At 43.1% G+C, this 14,148-nt stretch overlaps 1 protein-coding gene across 1 annotated transcript in view; it reads left to right on the top strand.

Annotated features, from left to right (window-relative positions):
• The window catches only part of LOC102084468 (glypican-5), a 442,035-nt gene that overhangs the window by 390,312 nt on the left and 37,575 nt on the right, over window positions 1–14,148 (top strand). The gene's annotated exons all lie outside the window — the stretch shown is intronic.

The raw sequence follows: 14,148 nt of genomic DNA, 5'->3' as shown, positions 1-14,148 counted from the left end.
CTTTTGTGTCTTCACGTAGGCCAGTGTACTAGAAAAAGGAAACTCCCTGCTGCCAGCTTAGTGTTTTCATCACTTCTCAGTTATGAGCTTTGCAGTTTCTCTTCTTTTGAGGAGAAAAAACCCTACTCTGGTATTTTCGTGTCAAATGCTGATCATTGTAGTTGTGTCTCTACCATTCCCTAAAGCGATACAGCAAAGACCTTTGCTCTTATAAGCATTTGTTAAAGCTACTTTTCAGGAGCGTCTCTACGTTTCTCTGTCAAAAGAGGTGCTTTTTTCCTGCTTAAAAGCTGGTGTGAAAGACATTAGCTGTTTTCTCTCTTTTATTTCCTGGTTTGGTAGTATTTAGGAGCTCCTCTTGTATTATTCTCGAATGGGTTGCATAAAAACTATCAGACAGACTGCTGAACCACAACAGTGTAATGGAAAAGGAGTTCCTTTACTGTGTTTAAATGACTGCATACCTGCTGTCTACCTACCTAGTTTTTTGTTCTTTATTTTGTTTTCTGATTGCATGATGAATTGAGTGTTGCCTCCTAAAGCATCCATGATTCCAACTTCCCTCAATTCTTTCAAAATGCTTCCTATTTGAGGTCTGGGAATTACATACAGCTCATCTCACCATCAGAAGGAGAGTCCTTTTTGCTAATATATTCGTTTTTGACCCAGCTCCAAAGATAATAGCCAACAGCTCTTCTCTGCCGATGCTCGAGGAATGCTTGTTCTCTGAAGTGCTGCCTCATAAAAGCCTTTTAAGTTTAAGGATTTTGCATTCGTCCTCTAATTAAGCAGGTGTCTAAATCTGTGAAGCTGCTTCATTCTGAAATCCAACCTGCCTCCACTTCAAAGGATGTTGTTTCTTTTCCCAAAGATGTTTTAAGAAGTGCTGCTTTGACGGTTCGAATTTGTAGGGTTATTTAAAGGCTTTGCCTCTCACCTGATTCAGTACTTATTTTCCAAAAATACACAAAATACATCAGATATGATGAGATGCCTCGAGGATGTTTCTTAATAGTGGCGCTGGAGTTCGTATCTTTGACTGAAGAGCTTTAATTGTATTGAGCAACTAGCCCTTCTGCTAGACTAATGACAGAAGCGGTTGTAATCATATATGATCCATTTGATGCTTTTTCCATCAGAAATCCAAATCTTTCCTCGTGTTTTTGTTGTTGTTGTTGGATGTTTGATTTTGGTTTTAAGCAATGTGTCAGTTTGGCTCTGACACACGTCTAGAATTTGCCATATCCAAACCCTGGTAAAAAGAGTGGATTTAGCCTAACTTGTCCCAGGGGTTCCAATATGGTGCAGCTACAAATACAAGCACTGACTTATCAGAATGATGGCTTGCCTTATATGATATCGAGAAAGGCAGCGTGAATTCAGTGTAGGACGTCTTCCTACGCTTCAGCCTTACAGCTGAAAATAAACAGTCTTTTTTTGGAAAGAACACTTGTGAAATCATTATTAACTCAGGAACTCAGTATTAACTACCACCATCCTAAAAGAGCAAACTGAAAATACTCCTGCTTATATAAGTAAAAGACAGGTTTTATTTGTGTTTATCATGTCTTCAAGGAGACTCAGTTAAATTTAGAAAGAAGAAGGAATTCCAAAAGCAACAGAAAGCCATGTCCTACACCTACAGGTTTATGTCCTACAACTACAGATTACTACTTTCCCATCTTGCGTGTTTTCAAGAAAACAACATATGGATGAAAGTAATTTGCCAGAGCAAGAGGGAGGAGATTACACCAGATGCATGAGCCCTATTCACACACAGTGGCTACTCAGCATTACCTTACAGACTTTTGGCTGTGCAGTCAGTGGCCCAAGGTAACACCCAGAACTTGAAAGCCCTCACAGAGAAGACAGAAAACTCATTCTGTATGGGGTTGCCTCCCATGGTTCCACAGGCACCATTCTCTCTTCTCCCTTGGGGGAAAGGTGCAGTGTTTTACCCCAGGGTTCACAGTGGGTCCTGCAGCAAGCGGCCAGTCCCTTTCTCAAGGTAAACACAGACCTTACAGATGCTCCCAGGGGGCATGAAGGAAGGGAAAGAAGTTTACACTGATCTTCCTCCACCCAGCAACAAAAAAGGATGAATTAGACGTGAAACAACCCTTCAGCTTCAGAGCCATCCTTTTAAATAAAAGGCCTTTTTTTCATATGACCTGTTATCTGTTGATTCAGGCAAGCACTGGGGCGGCAGGAGCCTGCTCCCTTTATTGTATAGCACACACTGTTATGGTGCCTGCCCTCTGTTTTCTCAGCCAGAAGTGAGCAGGCTTTTCTAGCAGCAAAATCAATATTTTTCATTAGAGAGTAAGTTGGTCTGCAGAAATAGAAAGTATCCTAGTCCTATTGGGTCTAAAATGTGGATTTCCTCAGATCTTTCGTGATTACAAACCACTAACACTGGTGGTGGTTTTGCTTCTCCCCGGTGCTACCTACACACCTGGTGCGTACTGCTGTGTTTCTCTGATGCATTCAGTTTGTGGTCACCACCTATCACTTGTCTTTCCTTTCTTGGTTCTACCTTAAATTGGATGTAAACTTCTTGAGACACGTTTAGTGCATCAATTTCCTTAGGGCATTTCTTTAAGGAAAGGTGCAGAGGCTCCAATTAACCTCAGATGAAGAGACCCATAGTTCATTGTCTGTCTGGGAAAACGAACCTCAGGGAATGGTCATGGCATGTCAGAACCACAATCAGAACTCATGTTTTTGGCTCCTACTTTGGCACGTAATCCATTAGCACAATGTGAACAAACAAGTTCATTAACCTCCCAGAACCTTAATTTTTCTCATTGCAAAGAAGAAATTATATTTACCATGGAGGAAATCTGAAAAAAAAAAATCAACACAAATTAAGAACATCAGCATGTGCTAACTTACCACACAGTGGTAACTACCCTGACCTTTTCTTAGAGGCAGAACAGGAATTGTCAGAAGTAAATGCACTGACTTCCTAATGTTACTCATAAGATTATGTTCATACCCACAGATATGCAAGTAACTAAGAGGAGCAACTTATTTTGCCTGAACAAGAAGTCAAAAGCACAAGACCAATGTTTGCACAGAGCAAAATGAGCTATTGGGAATATGATTCCTCCCGTTTGATGCTGCCTGCTAACTCCTAATCACTCATCCTTGGGCAAAGCAGAACCTAGGAATGTGCTTCATTCAGACAGAAAGGTGTAGCAGCACACACAACAAAATCAAGAATCAAACCTATATTGACTGAAAATCCTGGTTATAAAAGTGCCACCTGCTTTGTCCCAGTAAGCAACTACATCCAAAACTGAGATCCCCAAACTATTTTCCTAGCACTGGAGTAAAAAGTGGCCTCAGGATGATGCAGGGCACAGCTACAGGGTCATTCTATCTGTGCCTTTCTTCCTCGCTGGCAGCCAGGAGCCACCTCCAGCCCTCCTGTCACTCGGTGTTCGCTCTGCTCCAGAAATGAGGCTTGCTTTGCAAATGGACAGATCAGTGCAGCAGGAGCTGTGCGCTGTTATTATCTATTTCTCTTTCCATATATAGACACCTAGCTGTGCAGAAACACATGTATGTACCAGCAAGTTGCTTCAGGCCTTCAAAGGTTTTATGAGAAAAGCTGGTTCATCTACCAGACTGCAAAGGGATGGTTCACACAGCAAATTCAAAAGGGAAGAACGTATTTCCAAAAAGAGATCTGTCTCCCAGTGAAAGAGCTTAAGACGCCTCAGCCTCCCATTGCTTATGCAGCTCCTTGCTATGCATTTCTGGGCACATCTCTTGCTTCTTGGGCAGCAGAGGGCTGCGGATTCTCACGGTGTGAGACAACAAAGTATAGCTCACTGTTGCCTTTTTATGTTTTGTTCTCCTGAAAAAGCACCCAGAAATAACTTGTGGCAATGATTTAAACAGCTAGAAGAGCAAACCACTGTGAAACATTTAATAGTGGCCAGCTACGATGGATACTCCCCTGTGGATACCTAAGCTCATAGTCCCTAACATATCTAGGACTCACTCAAGGAAAAAATAATGTAAAAAAAAAAAAAATCTACTAGCATTTTTGGGGAGCCAGACTGGGATACAAGGCTGCAGAAAAGTTAATAGTGGCTGAGCTACAGACTCTGGGTTAAATATAAGAGGGCTTAATTCATCACTTATTAAGAACAAAGCCAGGCAATGATTTAATGAATGACTTCAAGGTGCTTCACTTTAATGATGGTATAAGATGGTACTCTGGGTTGTCACATGAGCAAAGGTCAGTGAACTGTCAGTCCTCATTACTTGGGCAAATGTTCTTTTGAGAACTCCCAAATGACTTCATGGTACGTGGAAATGAGTACTTGTCTTTAATGGTTATCTTCAGAAATCAATAAGCATAAAGTTTAGAAAGAAGGCAAATCGGTAAATGGAAGGAATTATAATTAAATAGATGTGAAGAAATGAAGAGCTAAAAAAAAAAAAAGCATTACTCAGAGTTATCAGCTTGTCCCATGAGTGAAGGGTTAAGCATTATAATTCCTGAGTGGTCTGGTGGCCCATCTCAGTCTAAAATAACCTATCCCAGAAGAGAAAATAGAAAAGACGAAGGATAGGAGGAAAGTACAAAAAAAAAAAAACAAAAAAAAACCAACCACAAACCCATAAAGGAGAATAATGGAATCAGTCATGCATTGGGTACATTTAATCTTCCTCCAGGATTTAACTTTGTGCTCTGGATTTGCTGTGACAATAGATCTGGGCTCCCCCAAATAAATACACATCCTTGTACCACGCTGTGGAGTGCATATTCTGTTCTTCTGTTCACAACAAGGGGTTTTGATACCCCTTTCCCTTTGTAAACGTTTCCATTTCCATTCATCATATTGAACTGACTAGCCATTTTGAATCATGCTCCTAGATCCAAGCCCTCTTCCAGAAAATAATTTTATTCTTATAGAACACAGCAGATCCTCATTAACCTTTTGCCTGCTATTTACTAATATTTATAATAGCCTCTCATTAAAATAATCACTCTAGATCTTCTTTCAGTTCTCTACTAAGAAGAGTTTCCCTCCTGTCTCTTATCAGCAGATAGCACCTGTCTCTGAACTCTGGTATCTGCTCTACCTTTTCTTTTCCTTCCTAATGGGAGGTCTAGAAGTGAACAAAGCCATTCAGGAGGGAGAACACTACCAACTTTTGATAGTAGTCTTCATCTAGGCTCTTAAGCAGGGTCCTAGAGTGTATGCACAGTGTAAGGCAGGTGAAATATTCCTTCCCCCAGTGTCAAGCTCTCACTTGAATTCATCAACACCAAATTCTTCATTTTTTTTTGCTTCGGCCTTAGGTTCTCATACTATCTTGGAGGGCAGTAGAATGATAAAAATGAGAAAGAAGGGCAGATCATCATAATAGAAGAAAGCAATGAAACTACACAAAGGCATCTTTATTAATTTGTTTGTCCTGTATATGAAAAAAATAGGTTTGGACTGAGTAAGCTAAGCAGTAAGTTGTAAAATGTCACTCATGGAGTAAAATGGAGGTTATACTCTGACACCAGAGAGAAGTCACAGTTACAGTGCAAAAACATTCTCAGATTCTACTCCTGTTATTGCCACCTTGTATTATTACACATGAAGGAAAATACACAACCTGTCAGGAAAATTCATGATACTCAGAAAAATATGAATTGAATTCTTTGTCTATGTTATTGAAGGGTAAATATTTTCTCTCAAGGCTACAGAGTATTGGGTTTGGTCCTGTGTTAGGCTTCACCTTTTTTTTCTTCATTGCAGTACAAATTATACAGAGGAACAAATTTATTATGCCACTCAGAGTAGATAGTACATTTAACTCATCACCTGAGGTGGAGGCTTAAGTTTTTTTTGACCCATGTTTTATTGTATAAAGCACACTTGAAAATGATCCTGCTTTCACCAAAGAGAGCTTATCCATGGGAAACTGAAAGTGGTGCCTATTGGAGCTTATGGTCTTTGTGGATGATGACTAATTGATCAATGAATAAAACAGATTACACAGTCCTCCAGTTAATGAATAAGTGAGTTTTTTTCCTGTCTGGGACCTAATGAGAGAAGGATCCCCAAGAGTCATCCACTAAGGAAGAAACGAGCAGTATATATAGTATAATGATGTGAATTCAATACCCACCCAATTTATTTTAAAATACATCTGTGCACATGCTTTGAAGATACCCTCTGGAAAAAATTCCTTTGTAATCTGTCATGTTCCACTGGGGTTGGCAAACATCTGCTTGTGCAGCGGGGGAGAAGATGGAGGATTTATATTATCAGGTTTTCTTTAGTGAGGTTTAACCTTCCTTAGAGTCTTTCGGCTTCTTTTCCTCTGTTAATGGCTTCCCTCAGACACTTCCTTTTTCAAGCAGCACTACTATATGCAAGTGTCCACATGTGATTTAGATATTTACTTCAAGCAATTTATACTGAGGGTTATTCTAATGCCAGATAGTTTGACCAAGGTCACTTCCATATTTAGGCGGATGCATGTACCAAACACCTTTCATCTTGCTTCTCATCTTTCTGCAGATGCACTAATGAACACTCATTGGCAACATGAAAACTAAGTATCAGTGGTTTATCTTTTGCTCTTTCAGCAATAAACCCTCTCGTTTGCTACCAAAATGCAGAGATAACCCCTGTAAAGAGTTCAAAAAACCCAGCAACTGTTTAGTTGAATTATTTGCAAGTAACTTATTGGACTGTTGCGTCACGTGGCATTTTCTTTTTCCTGAGAGAAGACAGGAGATGATGAACACAGAGAAAGAGATGATATCCAAGACAGTGAGCAATTGCAAAAGGACTAGACAAAGTAATGAACAAATACGGGGAAACAAAGGTTAGCTGAGGAAAGGGGAGCGAAAAGTGATAGTGGAAAAATACCTAGTAAACTCTGATTTCCAGGACTAGATATGCTGAACTCTTTTCACACAAAATCTCACAAAAACATCAATGGGGACTGGAATAAATAAAAGAAACTTAAATAGAGCAGGTGTATGAATGCTATTGATGCTTACCAGGAATACACTTCAAGGCCGCTATGTATAAAAGATACATTTAGAGAGTTTGGCCTACCTTGGAATGGTCCCCTGTGGTCCTCTCGTCTGAGTGACTGTCATGTGGAGAAGAAAAAGGTTGTTTTTAATGACAGTTTAGGGCTCAAATATAGGTTAGGAAACACAGACTGGTGTTGTCCCACCCTCCAAAAAGGTTGCCTGTCCCTAACGCACAGGTGCCTGGTTTGGACCTTACATGGAAATTTTCTTGCAAAGCTGGACCTCACTCGTATCTACTAAGGAAAATATGACTGCAACAGAGAAGCAATTCAGTTAAAAGAAAACATATGTACACAAGAGCCAGCAGAAAAGCAAACACTGAATAAATTGAGATCACAGCAGAAGAGGAAAAATGCACTTAATGTTAAAAAAAAAGGGGTGGGGGAGCAAAACAAAAAAAGACAGGTAAGTTTTCCGTCCCATAGCACTGAAGAGATTTCAGAGGAAGGAATTTCTCCCCTGGAGTACTTCATGAAAGGTATGCTTTCATTTCTGTGGCTTCTTGAAGTATTATGTTCTATAAATCAATGGTACCTCAAAGGACCGGTGCACACTCCTTTCAGGACACCAGTATTGCACGTGTCGGGTCAGGCATTTTCACCCACTCCCCATGGGTCTGGGAAGGGAATACTTTGCCTTCAAAGGCCAGATCTGTCCCACACATGGAGGGGAAGGCCATGGCGAGCACTGTCACTGTGTGGTGGTTGTCCCCAAGGGACAAGGGCCGGGATACAGGGCCAGACACAACCCAGGTACGTGGCCCCAGGACCCTCCAGCCCCTTCATGAAGACCAAAAGTGTAGAGTTTTGCATCTGGGTAGGAACAACCCCAGGTTCCAGTATAAGTTGGGGAACGAACTGTTGGAGAGCAGCATAGGGGAAAGGGACCTGGGGGTTCTGGTGGACAGCAGGATGACCATGAGCCAGCACTGTGCCCTTGTGGCCAGGAAGACCAATGGTACCTGGGGTGTATTAGAAGGGGGTGGTCAGTAGGTCAGAGAGGTTCTCTTGCCCCTCTGCTCTGCCCTGGTGAGACCACATCTGGAATATTGTGTCCAGTTCTGGGCCCCTCAGTTCCAGAAGGACAGGGAACTGCTGGAGAGAGTCCTGCACAGGGCAATGAAGGTGATGAAGGGTGGAGCATCTCCCTTCTGAGGAAAGGCTGAGGGAGCTGGGGCTCTTTAGCTTGGAGGAGACTGAGGGGTGACCTCATTAATGTTTATAAATATGTAAAGGGTGAGTGTCAGGAGAATGGAACCAGGCTCTTCTCAGTGACAACCAATGACAGGACAAAGGGCAATGGGTACAAACTGAACATAGGAGGTTCCACTTAAATATGAGAAGAAACTTCTCAGTGAGGGTAACAGACACTGGACCAGGCTGCCCAGGGGGGTTGTGGAGTCTCCTTCTCTGGAGACATTCAAACCCGCCTGGACACCTTCCTGTGTAACCTCATCTAGGTGTTCCTGCTCCGGTGGGGGGAATTGGACTGGATGAGCTTTTGAGGTCCCTTCCAATCCCTGACATTCTGTGATCCTGTGAGGGGGCCTTGGTGGGGTGGCCATGTTCCCACCTCGGGGCACAGACCGGGCTGTGGAGCTCAGGTGCCCAGATCACGGCTGTAACTACATCTCTCCTGCCCCAACACACACCCTTTGTGATGTACCCTTGTCCATGACAGCAGGGTGGAGGGGACACAATGTTATGTTCCACTCCTGTGGAGTGAGGTAGGGGAAGGCCTCAGGGCTGGTGGGCACCCGGGGCTCGTCCCCAAACCTGCTACCACTTTCCTGCTGACGAGCTCACCTGGGGCTCGCTGGGAAAATGGCGACCGCTCCCCCACCCTTTGCCCGGGTGTAAGAGAGCACTTAGGGCCTCAGCGCCTGGGGGCAGTGATGTGGGGCTGGTGCGGGGAGCACCTCCGCTTTGCCTGGGATCGGGGATCACCTCCAGCCGTGGCATAGCAGCAGAGGGGCCGGCGGGAGCCCGCTCCACCTCGCCCCCTGCGCCCTGGGGGCGCCGCGAGCATGTGGTCGCCCCGGCTTCGTCTGCGAGAACGCGGCCCCGCATGGCTGGGACAGGTGAGGGGCTGCGGGGCCGGGCCGGCTCGGGGGCACCTGCTGGGTGGCGGCGGAGCTGTGCGGGGGTGGGTTGTTGCGGGCTGATTTTGGATTGTTTGTTTTCCCCCCGGCCCGCCATTGTGGCGCAGTCAGCGCCGAGCAGCCGCAGCGCGGCCAGGGCTTGGTTTGGGGCAGAGCTCCCTCACCTCCTGCCCTCCCGGGGCCGCTCGGATTTCTGTGCTGTCCGTCCATGGCTGCTTCGGACCGGAGGTGTTTTGACTACGCGGTTTGTTACCTGCTCTGATGAGGCCGTAGTTAAACTTGACTGTGTTGTGTCCTTCGCTGGGCAGAGCTCAGAAATGAGAATATCAGGGTAACCTCGTTTCTTTGCAGCCGCTTGATGGAGTTAATGATCTCCAGCTGTGTCTCCCTCTGCTCTGCTCTACCCCCTCGGTAGCAGTAGAGGTGCTGTGGTGTGCCTGCCCGTGTCCAGCTGGGAACAGCCCTTACCTGGTCATTCAGTGGGAAGAGTGCATGTATTTTTCCTCCTAGTTATTGCACTCTACTATTTCTTCTACTGGGAAATAATTGTACTTTTAGCAAAAAAAAAAAAAAGACCATTGTGCTTGTTCTGCTGTCCTGGAGGGCGGGAGGGTGAGCGACGGAGAGCCTGGCTGTGGGGAGCACGGCTGATGCTCACCTGCAGTTTTATCCCCGAGTTTCACTGTTGTTTCAAAGAGCATTGCTAGCAAAACCAGCTCCCTCCATCCCACGGGCTGCAAGATTTACTGTTGCACTGCACTAAGGATTTCCCCCCTCAATTTACTACCAACTCCTTACTTAAGCCTGGGTAAAACAGAAGCATGAACAAATATACTGTCTTGTGCATAGAGGAGTTGTAAAAGCACTGTTGGGTATGTGTTGTTCCAGCTCAGAACTTAGCATGAGGAAAATTCTTGCGAAGCAATGCTAAATCTCTCTCGTACTTCATACACCATGTCTTCTCTCTGCAATTTGCGAGACCTTTGTCATTGTTTGATATTGGTACTTATTGCTTTGAAATGAGGGATCCACAGTGGTATGTGCTGTGCCTACTTACAGACAGTCCCTTTTGCAAAGATATTAAATGCCAAGTAAAAGTAGAAGCAAAGTAAAACCGAGACAAAGCAGCTTGTGCAAGGTCATGGGGAGGTCATTAGCAAAATAATCGTCTGTTTAAAAAAAAAATTCTGGTAACCCTAGTGTTTTCCACCTTGATCTGGACATCACTGGCAGCGATGACACAGTAGCATGTCCACATTGGACGTCAGTGATGTGAAGTCTTCATCTGGATCTGCTGCAACAGGCTTGAGGAGTCCTCTGATGTAACTCCTCAGAAATTTTCTCTGATGTGACTCAACTTCTCAGAAGTTTTAGGGAAGAACTACTTGGGCTGAGTGTTTGTTGGCAAACACAGAAGGAAAAAAAGATGCTGATGGTTGCATCAGCATGTTTTTAAACTAATGGTCACAAAGTGGAAGAGAGTTTGGAAAGTGGCAACTCGTAGCAATGAATGTACAAGCATGGAAAATGCAAGGAAGCTTTCAGTCAAGGCAGACTTTCGAGATACCTTAATGGAAGCTAGAGCTGCATTGTAATAGTCCAGACAATAAACAAAAGCGAACAACTAAATAAGAGTCCACAAAGTCCCAAGTTGAACTCCTTTTTATGGCAATTTGCAGAATGTGCATTTTGAGCTATCTTTATCACCTGTTTGATGATTCCAATCAGAGCAAAACAATAGAAGGAAAATAATTTTATCTCAGACACCCCACATGTTTCTCTCTTCCTCGTACAGACATATGCAGAAAACTAGTTTGAGAATTTGTATTAATCCTTAGCTGCAAAGTTATCTTGACTTTTTTAGAGTTAAATGCAGATTTACTCCTCCGCATTCATCTAAATAATGTTCACTCTGTGGTCTCCTGTCTCTTCGTTAAAACTTACTTTTTTAGTTCTTCTTACAATTAGCCTTAGCAAGTCACCAGTTCATTTTTTAGCCATGTTATAAATACAGCTGACTTTTAGTAGAAATAGTGTCTAGTGAAGGCTACAGAGGCAAACCTAGAGCCAAAACCAAAATAAAATCTTAATTAATTGGCTGCTCTATTAAAGCATGGCCAGATTCCCCAGCCCCAATGGTTTTGTCAGTACACCATGCTCACTATATAATGTTTTAAATCCATCCCCAAATGCTTCATTCACACTATTTGAAATTCCAAGTACCACTCCTCCCATCCATCTGTCTGACACATGAAATGCCAAATGCCTTTCCTTATCTGGGTCTTTGAAAAGTTGATGCTAAAAAATGGTGCGAGGTGACTCTTGCTCAAGTCCCCACAGGCCCCTGGGCTGCTGTGCTGGAGGGGAAAATCTCTGGAGCTTGCTTCGGAGGCCAACAAGCAACACTAACCTGGGTTCAGCAGCACCAGTGCTGCTGGCGCTGGCAGGTCTGGATGTTTTGTCCAGATATTTTGTTCCAAACCTTTTAGCTTTCTTGGAAAATTAAACCAAAACTTTTTGTAGCAACCTGAAATTAAATTAAAAATAAAATAGCATTATTAAACCAGCAAATAGTCAGTGGACAGACCAATGCAAATAGCTCTTTTCACAGCTCTTGTTCAAGTAATGAGTGGTCCGATTACTACTGATCTTGGCTCCAGTGGCTCATGAGCAATTGGTTCAAGTGGATCAGACGTGGCACATTGAGCCAATCCTTAAGCCATCTATAGCTTTATTGCTAGCTTCTTATGGATGATGAAATAAGACAAAGATTATCTTATGTTGATGGTTAAGTTCTGCCACTCAGCATAAAAAAATATTGAAAGATAAGTTTTTGAAGATGCTGTGCAACTAATCCAGCAATACAAACATAATCTGGTAGGGGCAGGTTCTACATTTTTAATTTTTTATTGATTCTGTTTGTCGGTGTGAGTACTATTTAAGCAAGAAACTATTCCTCTAGGGCCTTCAAGTGAATACACTTATTGTAGCCTCCTTATCCTGTTAAAATGAAGAGAATCGGATTGCTCTGGGTTGAACAGCTGCTTGAAGTCAATCTGTGTCCACTGTTGAGGGAAACAATGTTAGTGAAGGGAAGCAGAAGGCAGCATATCAAAATGATTATGCTCAAAGCATTTTCTACAGATGTCTCAAAGGTTCATGGGGTATTATGAAGCATGGAAGACATCTGGTCACATTTTTATAATCTTATCAGTCTATATAGAAAAAAATGTTCTCTCTGTTTAGCTCTACTTGTCAAGAGCCACTGCAAATGCTTACATGTATATATATTTTTTTATTTGCTTATTCATGTTATTGCAATGTGAGCATACTCACTGATTCTTAACTATCCAAATCAGCTTAATGTGTTGTTAAGTCACCAGCTTCTCTCCCTGTAACATCTGACTCTGCTGCTTATTTATAGCTCTTCACTGAATCACTTTGTTAAGTAGGAGAACTGGGAATATTTTTATGCTGTGTTATGGGGCATGTTGTCTTTCATCTGCAAGTGCTGTGAAATCACTCGTTCCTACTCAAGAGTGCTGTTGTACTTTTGTTCAGTGTTAACGACACTTCAGTTTGGTCTGTGGGAAGACTTTACTCCCCCCCGAAAGGAGAATACTAAATTGACTTGTTCTGCAGGCACCAGAGCTGCTTCCAGAATCTCAGCATGATGAGCTGTTCCTGGTGCCCGGCTCCCGTGGGTTGGCTTGGCTGCCCAGCCAGGTTCACTAGTTACTGTGGAATCCCAATTAGACCAAGAACATGTTGCAGAGCCTAATTTTGATGAACCAACACGGCAGGCTTTATTTACTGTGATTTGTCATCTTGACCTGGTTTGATGTGGCTGTTTCTTTCCTAAGAAGTAATTAAAGCAGAAACATAGAAAAATATTCTGGCTTTTGTTTTGCCCGGAGGACAACGTATTCTACACTGTTGCAACAGTAAACTATATTTCTTTATCCAAAGCTTTTCATTTAAATTGCCAACATATTGGACAATTTATTTCGTTCACATGATCATATTTCTGAAGACCACATAAGCCATGCTGTTATCCATGACGAGTGTTTTTCTTGTCTGCCTTTTGTTACCTATTTTGCCTGAGGTCTTTATGAAGTGTTTTCATTTAGGCTGCATAACTAGTTGAATCTAATATTTTTTTTCTACTTTGAGACCAACCCTAGACCTCCTGTTCTGTATGCTACATCCCTCTCTGCCAAGAAAACAAGCCTTTCCTTTGGAGATTGTTTTCAGAGAATGTCCCAGTGTTGCAAGTCAGTTCTCACTAATCCTGTTTGCTGTAGTCTGAGGGGGTTTATCTGAGCAGGGGCAAATTTTCTTGCTACCTAAGATCTACATGTACAAAAACAGGTACGTAATAGCTGTACATGAAAAATATTGGACCCGCTTTGCGCTTTTGCAATTGCTAGGTTGTACCCACAAAGTAAACTAAAGGCTTCTTCTGTAAAGGTGGGCAGGAGTGGCTTGCTTTCCTGTGGAACGAGGAGAGGCACTAATTGGGTGAGCAGAGTTGAGAGGTTGTGCAGAAGGAGGGGTGTTTGGCCACAGCTTGTGATAAAAGAAAGCAACAAGTGGGGAAATGGAGGGGAGTCCCCAAAACTCAAGGCTTAGGACCACTGGTTTTATTACTTGGTTCTGTGTACTTTTGCACAGTGAAGTGAGAGCATAACTGTCCTGCTTGTGCTCCCCCTTTGGCTCCCAGTTGTGGCTGCAGATCCTGCACTCGAGATGGTCTGGGATAACAGCCGTGGAAAGGCAGGTTGATGCGCATGTGTGTTGCTGTGCAGTGGGAACAGTGATCCCTCTCCATCTGATCTAAACTGATGACATCTCCCAGCATCAAAGCAAGCAGCATTAAAGTGGCTTTAGTGAGTCTTCTAACTCTAGGTAATATGAATCACTAGCAAAAAATCCTGCTGTATCACCTGAGTTACTGAGTTATTTTGAGAAACCACTGAGG

Source organism: Columba livia, chromosome 9 (genome assembly GCF_036013475.1).
Source record: "Columba livia isolate bColLiv1 breed racing homer chromosome 9, bColLiv1.pat.W.v2, whole genome shotgun sequence".
Taxonomy (NCBI): domain Eukaryota; kingdom Metazoa; phylum Chordata; class Aves; order Columbiformes; family Columbidae; genus Columba; species Columba livia.
This window is presented reverse-complemented; position numbering and strand designations above follow the sequence as displayed.